Source organism: Lathyrus oleraceus, chromosome 3 (genome assembly GCF_024323335.1).
Source record: "Lathyrus oleraceus cultivar Zhongwan6 chromosome 3, CAAS_Psat_ZW6_1.0, whole genome shotgun sequence".
Classification (NCBI taxonomy): Eukaryota; Viridiplantae; Streptophyta; class Magnoliopsida; order Fabales; family Fabaceae; genus Lathyrus; species Lathyrus oleraceus.
This window is the reverse complement of record NC_066581.1, coordinates 455,542,418-455,553,979: the sequence shown is the minus strand read 5'-3', so window position 1 is coordinate 455,553,979 and position 11,562 is coordinate 455,542,418.

Here is an 11,562-nt window from a genome sequence, read left to right as displayed (position 1 = left end):
ATGAAACATAAACAATATCAGATCAGATAGACAAGAGCTCCCCCTGAGATAGGCTAGGGAGTTCAGAAGTTCTTACCAGAGCTTCCAAGCAATGAGGTTTCTTGATACCTTCTGCAATTTCTTAAGTCTAGTGTTAGAGAAATTTATTATATTTTTTTAAAAAAAATATGTTGCAGAGTGCTTAAGGTATTTAGACAGTATTTTCATCAGAGCTATTAATGACTTCTCCCCCTTTTTGTCAGAATCAAAAAGACATAGCAAACAATAATTCAAGAGAAAAACATTGTATTCAGAGAAAAAAGGCAACAGAGACAAGGTCAAAAAGAACAAGTAAACATCAGAAACAAAGAAAGCAAAACAACAAGCAAACAAAATCCTAAGTGCCTAGGGGTTGGGAGGCGGAGGCATTCTCTGAAGCAATTGAGCTAGCATGTTTTGAATGTTGTCGTTGACAGTGTCTTGTTTATCCATTCTGGCACGGAGTTCCTTCTGATCTTTCTTCAGTTCTTCCAGCGTCTGGAGAACCATAGGAACAACTGATGAGGACTCCCCCTGAGTCAGAGCCTGCTGTGCTTCAGCAGCAGCCTTTGCTTCAGCTTCAGCAGCAGCCTGTGCTTCAGCTTCGGCAGCAGCCTGTGCTTCAGCTTCGGCAGCAGCAGCAGCATCGGCCAGAGCTTTAGCTTCAGCTTCCTTTGCCCTTAGGATTTCAGCTTCCCTTGCTCTTTCTTCCTCCAGCCTTCTGGCTTCCTCTTCAGCTTCTCTAGCAAGTCTCTCCTGTAGTCTTGCCTCAGCATCTCTGATGTAGCCATTTCTGACTTGCTCAGAGATGTTCTTCAGTTTAAAAGCCTCAGAGGTCATCCAGCCAATGACTCTGTTCCAGTGTGTCCTTACAGAATCAGGATCATCACTGACTTCAGAGTTAATGGTCAGAGACTTGACCTTTTGTACTGAAGCCCCTGCGACCAGCATTATGGCTTCCTCAAGGGTAGGTACGGAAAGGTTAGTTTCAGAGGTTTGAGGTGAAGAGGTTGGAGGGCTGAGGTTTAATGTTAGAGGTTCAGGTTCAGCTTCAGGTTCAGGTTCAGCGGAGGTGTTTGGAGGGTTGATATCAGAGGTGTGGAGGTCAGAGGGTTGAGTTTCAGAAGGTTGGTCTTCAGACGGGATGTTGGTTGTTTGTTCTGGGGGAGGTGAAGTTACTTCAGATTGTGTTGGTTGTTGTGAAGCGAGGTTTTGAGCCTGAATTTGGGCTAGGGTTGGAGAGTTAGGGTCAGAGTATTCTGGGTCAGAGGAGAGGTTAAGGTATGGAGGTGATTCTGGGGCTGAAGATGATGAAGAGGAAGTGGTAGTGTGAGCAAGATTAAAATTGGGTAGAGGTTGTGAGGTTCTGGTTGTAGAAGGTGGGGTTTCAGAGGATGTGTATATAGGTGGTGTTGGGAGAGGATTAGAAGAAGCCATAAGATGTTCAGAGGGAATAGAGGGAGCAGACGTACCAGTAGTTACTTGCAGAGGCGCTGGAGATCTGGTTCCAGAAGTTTCTCCTAGCCTTGCTCTCTTTGCCTTTGAAGACTTCTTTGAAGAGGGACCTCTTTTGAACCTAACAAAATCTTCTTCTGAATCTAGACAATCATCCAGTCTGAAGTCAGAGATGTCGACTCCTTCATCCTTCAGACGCTGCATATAGAAGAGGATAGCGTCTCTGGGTTCATTCTTATAGAACCTTGCAAGACCATGGGGCAGCTTCCTCTGATCTTTCAAGGCGTCCCAGGAGGTGTCCAGCGTGGGTCTGACTTGAATCTTTTTCAAGATTCCCATACTCTTGAGATTTCTGGCGTTCAGAGGCCTTCCAGTATCTATTGCCAGATCTTCCATAAGCTTGTTCTTCTCCAGATGATCTACAAGCCCATTTTCGATGAAGACATCAGACAGAATTCTTCCCAGGGGGATGTAGGTTCTGGGTTTCATGTTGTTTCTTGTCTCCCTTACAGAGTCTCTGAGATATCTGAAGAGTAGTGCAGGAAGGTAGAGCTTCAAACCCTTGTGAATGCAATACAGAATGCACTTCTGATCTGTATTGATGTAGTCAGAGGAGTTTGATGCTGGGCGATGATGAATGGTTCCCAGAATGATCTTGAGCCATACTCTGAGGTTCTGATGAAGTTCTTTGTTCTTTGAAGGATTGCCTTCAGTGTTGAGTTTGAAAATGGTTGGATTTATTTCCTGAGCAACGCGCCTTGACCTAGGGTTGATGTTGTAAATCCTTATTCCTCCATCTTTCTCCATGTTCAATAAAGAAGCAATTGACTTTTCAATAATCACTATCTTTACCCCCAATACGTAGGAGACGATGAAATGGTCATCAGCGTCAGCAAATCTCCAGAATTCTTTGATGAGATTTGGGTAAACAGGGCCATAAAGCCTTTGGAAGTAGTTTTCCCACCCTTGTTGATGGAGTTCTTCAGTAAGATCTACTCCATTTCTTCTCATGTTGTCGAAGTCCACAAGTGTTTCACATAACACTTCCGTCCCTCAAAGGGAGTTGCTAGGTTGATATGAGGTTGACGATCAAGAACATGGGGTTCCTTGTACACTGGAGTAATGGAAACGCCTGTAACTGTTGGAGTGGAAATGCTTGAACTTTGGGCTGTGGCGTTGGATTCCATTTGTTGAGAAAAATTGAAAACTTGTTGTTGTTGAGCATCCATAGTTGATGAATAAAAAGATGAAGATGAAGAGTTTGTAGAAATGCTTCAGAGAGGGTTTGAGAGTGAGTGAGAGTGATAAGTGTGTGAAATGTGAGAGGAGTGTTTAAATACCCTAAACGAAAAACACATGCAAAACGACACACAATTCAGCGTTGGCACAAAACACAAGTTAGCACGCTTGGGGGAAAAATGATTAAGGCTCATTAATGAATGTCTAATCCCAACAGTATGCACACTGCTCGAGGAGATCTTAAACGTTTTCCCTTTGATTTTTCTTCTGGACAGCTGTCTAGAAGTTCTAGGGTTAGACGCTAAGTGCTCCACGTGTTTTGATGTATCTGATCTTCAGGAATACCAAAGGATTGGTTCCTGGAGATTTCTAACTCAGATATCTTCTTAACTGGTAAAAGTATCAGAGTCAGAGGCAGAAGCATATTTGTTTATGTCAGAGTCTCATTTTACATCTTCAGAGCCATACTTCATTCGGGGCAATTTTGAATGTTCAGATTTTCTAAGATAAAAAGAAATCTATCTTCAACTAGAGGCTTAGTAAAGATATCTGCCCATTGATGATCTGTATCAATGAACTTCAATGTTACTATCCCTTTCTGAACATAGTCTCTGATAAAATGATGTTTTATTTCAATGTGTTTAGCTCTGGAATGTAGAATGGGATTCTTACTTAGACAAATGGCAGCAGTATTATCACAGAAGATAGGAATGTTACTCTCGAAGATTTGCAGATCTTCTAACTGATTCTTCATCCAGAGCATCTGAGTTGTGCACAATGATGCTGAGATATATTCTGCTTCTGCAGTAGATAGAGCAATAGTTGACTGTCTCTTGCTAGCCCAGGATATCAGATTGTTTCCCAGAAGCTGGCAATTTCCAGATGTGCTTTTTCGTTCTAGTCTATCTCCTGCATAATCTGCATCACAGTAACCCGAAAGTCTATACTCTGATGTTTTCTCATACATCAGGCCCAGGTTAGGAGTTCCTTTCAGATACTTGAGAATTCTCTTAACTGCTGTTAAATGAGATTCTCTAGGATCTGATTGGAATCTGGCACAGAGACAGACACTAAAGAGAATATCAAGACGAGTAGCAGTCAGATAGAGAAGAGAGCCTATCATACCTCGATAGAGCTTCTGACAAACCTTTTTGCTTACTTCTTCCTTTTCAAGAATGCATGTCGGATGCATGGGAGTTTTTGCAGAGTTGCAGTCAGCCATATCAAATTTATTTAGAACATCTTTAATGTATTTGCTTTGATGGACGTATGTAACTTCTGAAGTTTGGTTAATTTGAATTCCCAGAAAGAACTTTAGTTCTTGCATTAAGCTCATTTCAAATTCTGCCTGCATTAACTCAGAGAATTCTTGACAAACAGAGGCGTTAACTGAACCAAAAATAATATCATCAACGTATATCTGGCATATCATGAGATCATTGTTAAGGTTCTTACAGAAGAGTGTGGAGTCAACTTTCCCTCTGATAAAATTGTGTTCCAGAAGGAAATTGCTTAAACGTTCATACCAAGCTCTGGGAGCTTGTTTAAGTCCATATAAAGATTTTTTAAGTTTAAAAACATGTTCTGGAAAATTTGGATTTTCAAAACCTGGAGGTTGGTTGACATACACTTCTTCTGATATATAACCATTAAGGAATGCACTCTTAACATCCATTTGATATAATTTGATAGAGTGGTTTATAGAAAAAGATACAAGAAGACGAATAGATTCTAACCTTGTGACTGGAGCAAAGGTTTCATTATAGTCAATACCTTCTTGTTGACTATAACCTTGAGCTACCAGTCGAGCTTTATTTCTGACGACTTCTCCTTTCTCATTCAGCTTGTTTCTGAATACCCATCTGGTTCCAATAACGTGAGTGCCTCTGGGCTTTGGAACAAGATCCCAGACATCATTCTTTGTGAATTGATCTAATTCTTCTTGCATGGCTGAAACCCAGTCGTTATCTTGAAGTGCTTCATCACAGGACGTAGGCTCAATCAGAGATACTAGTCCCAGAGGAGTATCTTCAGAGGTCCTGAAGGTAGATCTGGTTCTGACAGGTTCGTCCTTGTTTCCCAGAATCAAATCTTCAGATACGTTGATATGACTTTTAACTTTCTTTGGGATTTCTGGGGATTTAATTTCTTCAGAGTTCTGAGTGACAGTTGCTTCTGGAGTTTTATCAGATCCTGCAAGAGTGATTTCTAAATCTGCAAACTTCTCAACTAGCTTTGACTTTTCAGGGTCAAGCTTATCATCAAATCTGACATGAATTGATTCTTCCACAATTTTGGTTTCTGTGTTGTATACTCTGTAGCCTTTAGAGCGTTCTGAGTATCCTAACATAATACTTTTCTGTGCTTTGGAATCGAACTTGTTCAGATGTTCTTTAGTGTTTAAGATAAAGCAAGAACATCCAAAAGGATGAAAATATGAAATGTTTGGTTTTCTTCCTTTACACAGTTCACAGGGAGTCTTTTCAAGAATAGGTCTTATAGAGATTCTATTCTGAATGTAACACGCTGTATTTACAACTTCTGCCCAAAAGTGCTTTGCCACATTAGTTTCATTGATCATGGTTCTGGCCATCTCTTGGAGTGTCCTATTCTTCCTCTCTACAACTCCATTTTGTTGTGGAGTTCTAGGACAGGAGAAATCATGGGATATTCCATTAGAGTCAAATAATTCCTCAAAATCTTTGTTTTCAAATTCCCCACCATGATCACTTCTGACTCTAATAATTTTAGAGTCAAATTCTTTTTGCACTTTGGAGCAGAAACTAGTGAATACAGAGTGAGACTCACTCTTGTGCTTTAGGAATTTCACCCATGTCCAGCGGCTATAATCATCAACAATGACTAGTCCATACTTCTTTCCATTGACTGATGCTGTTTTCACAGGACCAAATAAGTCAATATGGAGAAGTTCCAGAGACTTAGAGGTAGAAACAACATTTTTCTTTTTGAAAGACGTTTTTGAAAATTTTCCTTTCTGACATGCCTCACATAGAGCATCTGAAGAAAACTTTAGTTTAGGTAGGCCTCTGACTAACTCGAGTTTATTTAGCTGAGAAAGTTTCCTCATGCTAATGTGGCCCAAGCGTCTATGCCATACCCATTGCTCTTTATGAACCGACATCAGACATTTAACATTTTGTTCTTTTAAATCAGAAAGATTAATTTTATAAATGTTGTTTTTCCTCTTGCCTGTGAAAAGGACAGAGCCATCGTTATGATTAATGGCTTTACATGTTTTTTGATTAAAGATTACATCATAACCGTTATCACTTAATTGACTTATGGATAACAAGTTATGCATTAATCCTTCTACGTAAAGGACATCAGATATAGAGGGAAGAGTACCATTACCAATAGTTCCGGAGCCTCTGATCCTTCCTTTCTGATCTCCTCCGAAGCCTACAAACCCAGCGTCTTTAAGTTCCAGACTTTGGAACATAGACTTTCTTCCCGTCATGTGTCGCGAGCATCCAGAGTCCAGGTACCATGACTGGTGTCTGAACTTTGCTGCATAGGATATCTGCAACATAAACAATCTTATCTTTCGGTACCCAGAATCTCTTGGGTCCTTTCTAATTAGTTTTCCCAGAGTTTCTTATAACTTTGGGTTTTCTAGCATTTTCAAATTTCTGTTCTTGTGTGTGTGTATAGTGATACGAAAATGGAGATTTAAGTTGGTCACTAGTAGAAGTTTTATCTTCCTTAGGATCATACCCAATTCCCTTTTTATTGTTCTGACTGACTCCATAAATCATGGATGCCATAATACTCCTACCTATTCCATTTTTCAGAAATTCTTGAAAGGCTTCTTCGTATTCATAAATTAATTTATTCGAAGTTTGTGGTGCTTGAGACAACGCTTCTTCTAATTCTAAGCCTTTTCTTTTTGCTCCATCTCTTTCTAATGTTAAAGATCTGATTGTATCTTCCCGTGCTAGAATTGTCATCTCAAGCTTGCCACATTCTTCAAATTTTGCTTTAAGACAGTCTTTTATGTTTTTAAGCTTTTGTTTTAATTTCTGATATGAGCTAAGAGTTTCTGACAAGCATGATTCTAGATCAGATCGAGAGAGTTCAGAAAATACCTCTTCAGATTCTTCATCTGAGCTGCTCCTGGATGTGGTAGCCATAAGTGCCACGTTGGCCTGTTCATCAGAGTCAGATTCTGATGACCCAGATTCACTATCATCCCAGGTAGCCATTAATCCTTTCTTTGTCCTGAAGGTATTTTTCTTGAAGCTTTCTTTTCTAGAATTGTCTTTCTTTAGCTTGGGGCATTCATTCTTGTAGTGACCTGTTTCTTTACATTCATAACAAGTAATATCTTTGTTAGTTTTACCTTTTGAGGTTGATTCTGATCGATCCCCTCTGGGTCTTGGTCTTCTGAAGTTGTTGTTCCTCTTTTTCCAGAGTTGTTTAACTCTTCTGGTCAGGAGGGACAATTCTTCTTCATCATCAGAATCTTCTGGTTCAGAGTTATCAGTATCTTCAGTTTCTGCCTAGAGAGCTTTGGTTCTGTCAGGTTTGCGTCTTTCATATCTGGACTTTAATGCTACAGACTTGTTCCTTTTCTGAGGCTCATCTTCCTCTAGTTCTATCTCATGGCTTCTGAGGGAACTGACAAGTTCTTCAAGACTGATATTGTTCAGATCCTTTGACAGCTTCAGAGCAGTAACCATGGGTCTCCATTTCTTTGGCAGACTTCTGACTATTTTTTTGACGTGGTCTGCAGTTGTGTATCCTTTGTCTAGAACCTTGAGACCTGCAATCAGAGTTTGGAATCTAGAGAACATTGCCTCTATGGCTTCATCATCTTCCATTTTGAAAGCTTCATATTTCTGGATAAGCGCCAGAGCCTTTGTCTCTTTGACCTGAGAGTTTCCTTCATGAGTCATCCTTAGAGAGTCAAGTATGTCTTTGGCTGTTTCTCTGTTGGTAATCTTTTCATACTCGTTGTAAGATATAGCATTGAGGAGTATGGTTCTGGCCTTGTGATGATTTTTGAAAACTCGCTTCTGATCATCTGACATCTTACTTCTGGGAACTTCAGCTCCATCCTCTGTGACAGGAGGTTTGTATCCATCTGTGACAATGTCCCAGAGATCAGCATCATAGCCTAGAAAGAAACTTTCAATTCTATCTTTCCAGTAATCGAATTTCTCTCCATCAAAGACAGGAGGCTTAGCATTGTAACTATCCTTTTCATTTGTGTGGGCCATAGTTTTTCTCGTTCTGGATCTCTCTACACTGTTAAGTGTTTGATTAGAAAATCAATAACAGAGCCGGAGCTCTGATACCAATTAAAGGTGAGAAAAACAAGAAAGGGGGGTTTGAATTGTTTTGAAAATAAGCGCTTTTTCAAAATAAAAAAATCACACAAGGAATTTATACTGGTTCGCTTATAACACAAAGCTACTCCAGTCCACCCGGCCAAGGTGATTTCGCCTTCAACAAGGACTTAATCCACTAATCTTGAAAGATTGATTACAAACAACGTCTAAGAGAAAGATCTCTTAGTCCTCTCAAGTATACAGACTGCGCAGAGTCACTTGAGGAAATAAAAACAAGGATAAAGACTTATGTAATCTAGAGTGCTTCTAAGATAAGCAAATATTACAACAGCAAGAACAAAGTGTTTCACGTTTTTAAGCAAAAGCTTTGTGAAGATTGAGAGAATAAAATGTTTTTATGTGTGTTGATGTTTCAGTATTTGCTTGTAGTATTAATGTTGATTTGCAGTCCTTTATATATAGGAGTGAAGTAGTCGTTGAAGGTGATGGCCAATAATTTGAATTAATGCCATAACTTATATAGCTTCTTGCCAAGACAACTTTCTCTCCTCGAATGACTACTTTCCAAATATAGTTCCTTTTCATTTGAATTTGGAGTTAACGTCTCTTTCTGTATTAGGAAATCCATTTCCATACCTTTATTTGAAGTTAACGTTACTCTTCCTTTATTTAGCAAATCCATGATCAGTCTTCATGTTTCTGAGAATCTTGGAATCTTGCTATCTAACTTCTGATGTTGATCTCTTTTGAGTTCTGATGGTTTCTTCAGATAACGCTGAGAGCTTCTGGAGTTTGACATACGGTTGTTCAGAGTTAGAACTTCTAGAGCGTACTTCTTGTTCAGATGCTTCTGATATTTTGCTGTTTTGCTCAGAGTTAGACTTTCTTGAACGTGTTTCTACTTCTGGTCTTCTGATAATTTGTATCTGATATGATTCTGTATCTGATGACGTTATCAGATTTCTTCCTTCTTTCCTTAGAACCCTGCACACTTAGAAACTTTTCGTTAGGGTGCCATTTTTGGTTTCATCCTTTGTTATCATCAAAATCATGGAATCTGTTGTAGAACAATTTTTGTTCTTACACTTTCTTTCTTCAGGTCTTATACCTCATAGTATGTCATGATCGTCTAAATGCTCAGCTAGATGGGAGTTGTTAGTACCAAATCTAATCTTTATGTTTTAACCACATCCATTTGGCACATATCTCAACTAAAAAGGACATGAAACTCTTTTGCTAAAAGTAACTTCTGACTTTCCCTTATCCTATAATTTCATCCTCTCTCACAAATAAGAATTATTTTGTCGCTCCTGTCTTTTTTCCCATTTGCTATATCAAAATAAATCATAACTACAATAATATTGTGTTGTCTTCCATTATAGTGTGTCAATGATAACACTTTCGTTAGTGTGGGAAATATCTACCAATTAGAATATAAAATAAATGACTCATATATTCTATAATTCAATTAAAAATTTTAAAAGTTCAGATAAAACATGTGAAATTTTTACTCAAATACCCCTGTTTTAAAAAAAATCCCAAAATAACCTTGTTTTAAAAAAAAATCCCAAACTACCCCAGTTTCAATTTTTTTTACGTAAGACATAGGCGCCAGACCAATTGGTGTCTACCCTTAAACTTTAAGTGGAGGCGCCAATTGGATTGGCTACAACACATGGTGTTGCCAATCCAATTGGCACCCATGTGTTATTTGGAAGAGGAGGTGCCAATTGGTCTGACGCCTCAGTGTAATGTGTTTTTTTTTGTTATGAATAGAGGTATTGTGTGAATCATTTTTCCACATCTCATTTCATCATATTGCAAACATGTTTGGTGTTCGTCGCCACTATGGAAAAATGATTTATTCGAGAGACAAGTCTCCAATGTTGATGCTCTTCTAGAACATCTGTAGTTTTGATCAACTGAAGAGGGAGCTGGTTCATTGGTTAGATGGAAAAATGCCAGAAGGGGAAAAATTAGAAGTATTGAAAGACTCGATAGCATATTTGGATGGGTGCGAGTCAAAACTGATAAGGATGCTAGGGAAATGATATTTGGACGAGATGACATCAGTTTGATTGTTGTAATCAATTAGAAATGTTCTGTTTTAAGTTTGCTTATGTTGTAGTAATGTTTGTTGTTAACCTTGTTATAACAAAAAGTTAATGATATATAAAAATCCAAGGTTACAAAAATATTATGATGCAGATGTTGCTCCTAGATTAGGACATTTGTTCTTATTGTGTTCTGGTTGACGATATATACTATATAATCTTATCGTTTTATCAATCGTATCCATTTCTGTTCTAATACGTGTGCTGTTTGGCCGTCCTTTTTTCTTTCTTCGCATTTCATTGTTGTGCCAAACTATATCACCTTCATATGAAGACTAGTATTCATCCATTGGTAGCATTGAGAAGCTTTTGTTATACACATTCATGACGGTAATGGCCTTGTAAACATCAGATAGATGGATGTAAGTGTCCTGTCGAGTATGTGCGCATGCCGCAATGACATGGGAGCAAGGAATACAGAAGGCCTGGAACTTTCCACAATCGCATCAACTTCTATTTAGTTTGATAACATAAGATAAATATGGCCTCCCCTCATTGTGGTCCATTGTTTCCCGTACACTAAAATTTTGCCTATGACGGTCAAAGACTGTAACTGCGTGCGTGTTAGCTTTGATACTTTCCTATTTCATCATTTTCATATAACATTCACTGAATATTTGACCCGACATTAACACTACACTCCATCTTTCACCTCTGGTTGGGAAAGTAGAAGCCAACCTAAAATAGATTGTTCTGACCAAAGCGGTTATTGGTAGATTTCTAATGCCTTTGAATACGCCGTTCATGCATTCCACAAGGTTTGTTGTAATGTGGCCCCATCGACAACCTCTGTCAAATGCCCTTGTCCACTGCTCTACTGGTATGTTATCCACCCATCTTCCTGCATCTGCATTAGACAATCTAATTTCATCACGATAATGTTGAAATGAAGGTTGAGTTAGAGCATACCCTATATTCACCACTTTTTTGCAAAGGTTCTTATCTTTGTTTGCACGCATGAAGTTTTGTGCGATATGTCTAATGCAATATACATGGGTAGAAGGAAGATCATGCCATCCGTTATCATGGTTATTGTAAGCACTCTCAACTGAAGCATGTCTATCTGAAATCAAAGAGAGATTGACTTGTGGAGTGACATGTTTTCTGATATGTCGAAGGAAGAAACCCCAACCACCAGCGGTTTCACCTTCAACCAGAGCAAAGGCAATGGGAAAGACATTATTATTGTCGTCTTGTGCAACATCCATAAGAAAAGTACCCTTGTATTTGTCGTATAACCATGTTCCATCAATTTGAATAATAGGTTTGCAGAATGAAAAACCCCTGATGCACGGTTCGAACACCCAAAAGAGGCGGTGAAAGATTCTATTTCCAGCAACACAGGTTCCGTCTGGCGTAAATGCTGGCAATGTTTCCATAATTGCAATAGTTCCTGGTACGTATGTTTTTAGGGCCCATAAAAA